Source organism: Nerophis ophidion, unplaced genomic scaffold, assembly GCF_033978795.1.
Source record: "Nerophis ophidion isolate RoL-2023_Sa unplaced genomic scaffold, RoL_Noph_v1.0 HiC_scaffold_58, whole genome shotgun sequence".
NCBI classification, from domain to species: domain Eukaryota; kingdom Metazoa; phylum Chordata; class Actinopteri; order Syngnathiformes; family Syngnathidae; genus Nerophis; species Nerophis ophidion.
This window is the reverse complement of record NW_026906980.1, coordinates 442,310-448,538: the sequence shown is the minus strand read 5'-3', so window position 1 is coordinate 448,538 and position 6,229 is coordinate 442,310.

Sequence of the window (6,229 nt, the reverse complement as noted above, 5' to 3'; positions counted from 1 at the left end):
ATACCTTTCGGGGTTGCCTATCTCAGCTACAATCGGGCGGAAAGCGGGGTACAACCTGGACAAGTCGCCACCTCATCGCAGGGCCAACACAGATAATGTGTGTAAGAGGGGAAACATCAAACAACAAAGAAAACAAAGGACATTAAAGACTTTAAAAGAGCAGAGCTGATGCAAACCAGCCATTTCTACATACTGCTACAAAAGTTTTTTTTTTTTTTTGTTTCCTTCATTGATGTGCATCTTTGATCGATAGACAATTATACCTCAATTATACATTTATACATTTACACACCAATGCCTGAGAAAGAGCAGGATGAAGAAAAATTCTATATTTTCCTGCCTCCTTCAACATAATACATAGTCTTACTTAATGGATATCATACAAACCAACAAATACATCCAAATATAATTAAAACAAACAAAAAAACAAAACACAACAAGTGCAAAACTTCCTGAAGTACAAATCGGGGAAAAAAGTAATATACACCTCACAAGATGATACAAAACAAATATAAACCCAGACGAAATAATAAGTATAATAATAAATATAAAGCAAAATTGTTTTTATTATTTTTACTATAATATATTATTATTTTAAGTAAAACAACAACAACAAAAACAAATGACAAAAACATATACATTGTGGTGGCCTCTGCGGTGTTCCACACCATCGTCTGCTGGGATGGGGTGAGCATGGCCAGAGACAGGAGCAGACCCATCAAAGCAACCAAGAGAGCACCCGCGGCCGCTCACTAACTCTCGGTGTCTCAAGAGACCGAGGTGTCTGACACCTGCTCATTCAGCCTAGACACTGTGAAGTTTGTCCGTCCTGGCGTTTAGTGCTAGCTCTGCAGCCCTGTCTCTTCATCCGCATCTCCTCCAGTCTCTCCAAGCGGACTCTGGTGTGGCAGAGACCCAGAAGCTGGTCTCCATGGCCAAAAGGCTCCCGGGATGCAGATCCAGAAGTCCAAAAAAAAGCACCGCAGAAGTCACCAAAGTCCCACCCCTTGACACACAGTCCCAAAGGGTCCTGAACCACAAGGCAAAAAAACAACAACATGAAAACAAGAGGGAAACATCAGGAGCACAAAAGGATGACACAAGAACACAGAGGTCCTGCAGCCACATCTCAGGAAAAAACTAATTTAGAAATAAAATTAATAGAAATATATTTTTTGAAATAATATTCAAAAGATTTAAACCATTCAACATCGACAAGACTTCACTACTCTCTACAACCCCACCTCCTTGGACACACACAGATTTAGATTTTTTTTTAAAAGATTGTAAGCAAATTGGAATTAGGGATTACATCACCAAAAATGATTCCAAGGCGTGGCCACCGCTGCTGCTCACTGCTCCCCTCACTTCCCATGGGGTGATTCACAGTGATGGGTCAAATGCAGAAAATAATTTCGCCACACCTAGTTTGTGTGTGACAATCATTGGTACTTTAACTTTAAATCATGTCTTTACATCTGAAATTAATCAATCAGCGAAAGACAAAGTTAGACTTATTCCTGCATCGGTAAGTAATGTATTTGATTGACATAACGAGTCCCATGCGGCTGTGATCGTGACGCTGATAAGAAAAAGGATAAGTTTGTTGGCATTCGATTTCCTGCTACACATATTAGTCTGTCATCTACAATTCATGTGTGCAGTTGTTTTTTTTTTATGTGAAGTTCATATTTTTTTCATTATTTAGCTATAAATGTCCCTGTTATTCTGCAATGTTTGTTGGCGATATCAAGATTCCGTACATACTGTTGAGCCTACGAGATATGTTTTTCATCTAGTTTATTAAAACTATTAAGGATATGTTCTTGATGCAACAAATAGCACCAAAAACCTTATAATTTGGTCATCCATGTCAAATAACAACAACTAAGCTTTAAGTATCTTTTATGAAAATAGACAATGAAAATATGATGGATTGGACCAACAATAACAATATTTATTACTAGGACCCCGAAAGGGACAAACAGTAGAAAATGGATGGATGAATGGACTTAACATGACGTTAGTTTATTTGCACAAGTTATATTAGGCATAGCTACCACAGACTAATGAGGTAGCTATGTTTAGTTTCTTTATGTTTATTTCTGCTCTCAAACACTATTAATATAGTAGAGAATAAACTCGATTGCATCACATGAAGTTTCTCAAAGAACTTATATGTTCTAAAAACATTTTACAAAGTGATTGCTGCAGACACAAGTGGTCCGATCGTATTCCACCTGATGATGAAAGTGATTTTTTAAGATCAATTTCCCTCAACGCACTTTCGTTTTTCCCAATGTTGTGTTTAGATGAAGATCCCAATCTCCAATCCCCAGATGAATGATATAGTTATTGCAGCCATTGGATTCTTCTTATATTGTCTACAAAAGGTAAAAAAACAGTCTTGTGGAGAGTATACAGCAACTTCTATCCATCCATCCATTTTCTACCACTTATTCCATTTTGGGGTGGCGGGGGGCGCTGGCGCCTATCTCAGCTACAATCGGGCGGAAGGCGGGATACACCCTGGACAAGTCGCCACCTCATCGCAGGGCCAACACAGATAGACAGACAACATTCACACACTAGGGCCAATTTAGTGTTGCCAATCAACCTATTCCCATGTGCATGTTTTTGGAAGTGGGAGGAAGCCGGAGTACCCGGAGGGAACCCACGCATTCACGGGGAGAACATGCAAACTCCACACAGAAAGATTCCGAGCCTGGATTTGAACCCAGGACTGCAGGAACTTCGTATTGTGAGGCAGACGCACTAACCCCTCTGCCACCGTGAAGCCCTACAGCAACTTCTAAAACATGTAAAGACATATGCATGAGGTGCCTAATGTAAAAGTTCAGTCACACTTTTCTAGCAGATTAATTTTCTCAGATTTACATCACTTTTCTCAGATTTAGATAATTTTCATTACATTTCAATTTAAATCAAATGTTCAATCTAAATCTAAATGTTATTTCTAAGCCTAAATCCATCCATCTATCCATTTTCTACCGCTTGTCCCTTTCGGGTTTGCTGGGGGCGCTGGCGCCTATCTCAGCTGCATTCGGACGGAAGGCGGGGTACACCCAGGACAAGTCGCCACCTCATCACAGGGCCATGGCTTAAATGTTAAATCTAAATCTAAGAAATCCAGATCTAAATGTGAGCGCTAAATGTTAAATCTAAACCTAAGTGTTGAATCTAAACCTAAATGTAAAATCCATCCATCCATCTCCTTTCACTTATCCGAGGTCGGGTCACGGGGGCAGCAGCCTAAGTAGGGAAGCCCAGACTTCCCTCTCCCCAGCCATTGTGTCCAGCTCTTCCCGGGGATCCCGGGGCGTTCCCAGGCCAGCCGGGAGACATAGTTTTCAAACATGTCCTGGGTCTTCCCCGTGGCCTCCTAAAGGTCGGATGTGCCCATCCTGACCAGATGCCCGAACCACCTTATCTGGCTCCTCTCGATGTGGAGGAGCAGCGGCTTTACTTTGGGCTCCTCCCGGATGACAGAGCTTTTCACCCTATCTCTAATAAATCTTAAATCTAAATGTGAGTGCCAAATGTTAAATCTAAACCTTTATCCTAAATCTAAATGTTAGAGCTAAATCTCTCGCCAAGTGTAAAGATGAATATTATAGGATGTCTATATTCCACCAATCCCACACCTCTAAGCCGCAAAGTCAAGCCCACATCTCTGCCTCTATGTGCAGACACTCCTACACTTCCACACTATCACTTTTGAGTTTAAATCAAATGTTGACTCTAAATATTGAATCCAAATAAATAAATAAATAAATAAATATAGTTTTCCATACAACACAATGAGAATGTTATATTGCTCAATTATTCTACCTTATTTCAATTATTGTGCATAAATATGGGGAAATACATATCATAGCAACATAATGCCTTTATTTCTTTCACAGAAAAGAGCAATTCGAATCATTTTTAAAGTAGGATATAGAGACCACACAAATCCACTCTTCATTAGGTCAGGATTACTAAAACTAAAAAACATTGTAGAATTGAATACTCTATTAATGATGTTCAAAGCGAGAAATAAAGTTCTTCCGAAGGACATACAAAAGTTATTTGTGTTCACATCTGAAGATGAGAACCACAGAAGGCCGTATGACTTTAAACATCCAAGAGCGCGAACAAATTTGAAACAAATGTGTTTGTCTGTTGCTGGTGTGAAAGCATGGAATTCTCTAAACAAAGACTTCAAAAGCTGTAAGAATATCTTTGTATTTAAAAAGAGTTATAAAAAGAGAAAACTGGAATTATATCAAACTGAGTTTTGATTTAGATTGGACGTGTCATTGTGAAAATGTTTGAAGGAAAATGGAAAAGTATGTTGGAGTTTGGGTGTTGGTGGAGGTAACAGTTATAAAGTCATCTAAAATATTGTAATTTGTGTTAATAAAAAAAAAGGGGCAGATAAATATAAGAATATTATTCTTCCATCTGCTCCTTTCTGATCATGGAAATTTATAAGAAACAAAAAAACAATAAAAAAACAATTAAAGTGTCAATTGTATGTGGCTTGTAGATATGCATTTTCATGAAAGGAATAAAAATAAATGACGAAGATGATGCTGATGATGATGATGATGATGATGAAATGTTAAATCGTAAACTAAATCTGAAATCTAAACCTAAATGTTAAATGTGAGCGCTAAATGTTAAAATCTGAACAAAAATCCTAAATCAAAATGTAAATGTGAGCGCTTAATGTTCAATCTAAACCTAAATGTTAAATATAGATCCTAACGTGAACGCTAAATGTTTGATCTAAACCTAAATTCTAAATGTAAATGTGAGTGTAATATTTATAGAATGTCAATATTCCACCAATCCAACGCCTCTCAGTCACAAAGCGACGGCCACATCTCTGCCTCTCAGTGAGAGACACTCCTACATCGATTGATTGATTGAAACTTTTATTAGTAGATTGCACAGTACAGTACATATTCCGTACAATTGACCACTAAATGGTAACACCCGAATAAGTGTTCAACTTGTTTAAGTCGGGGTCCACGTTAATCAATTCATCTTTCTTACAACGTAAAAAGGACACATAACAGATGCTTATGGACAAATAATGCCAATAAAGTTGCATATATATTTTCAAATGTTTGCTCTAAACATGTTAGTGTGCATGGTGTGTTGCATAAAGACAATTAGAAACTCAAAACCACGTCAACACTGCACTTGGGCGTTTGACAATGAATGGAATGGATTCTTACACCGAGGCATGCGGTGTACAAATAAAGACATACCTATTTCTATTAGAGATGTCCGCGACCAAAAAGGGAATATGCGTTAGAAAATGGATGGATGGATGTCCGATAGGGGTGTGGGAAAAAATTGATTCGAATTTGAATCGCGATTCTCACGTTGTGCGATTCAGAATCGATTATCTTTTTTTTTTTTTTGTATCTATTTTTTTCAATCAATCCAACAAAACAATACACAGCAGTACCATAACAATGTAATCCAATTCCAAAACCAAACCAGACCCAGCAACACTCAGAACTGCAATAAACAGAGCAATTGAGGAGACACAAACACGACACAGAACAAACCAATAGTAGTGAAACAAAAATGAATATTATCAACAACAGTATCAATATTAGTTATAATTTCAGCATAGCAGTGATTAAAAATCCCTCATTGTCATTATCATTAAACATTTATGAAAAAAAAAAAAGAACAAGAGTGTCACAGTGGCTGACACTTGCATCGCATCTCATAAGTTTGACAACACACTGTGTCCAATATTTTCACCAAGATAAAATAAGTCATATTTTTGGTTTGTTTAATATTTAAAACAAATTTACATTATTGCAATCAGTTGATAAAACATTGTCCTTAACAATTATTAAAGCTTTTTACAAAAATCGACTACTCTGCTAGCATGTCAGCAGACTGGGGTAGATCCTGCTGAAATCCTATGTATTGAATGAATACAGAATCCTTTTAAATCGGGGAAAAAAATCGCTTTTTTAAATCGAGAATCGTGTTGAATTGAAAAAAAAAAATTGATTTTGAATCGAATCGTGACCCTAAGAATCGATATTGAATGGAATCATGGGACACCCAAAGATTCGCAGCCCTGATGTCCGATAATGGCTTTTTTGCCGATATCCGATATTCCAATATTTTCCAACTCCATCCATCCATCCATTTTCTACCGCTTGTTCCCTTTCAGGGTCGCGGGGGGCGC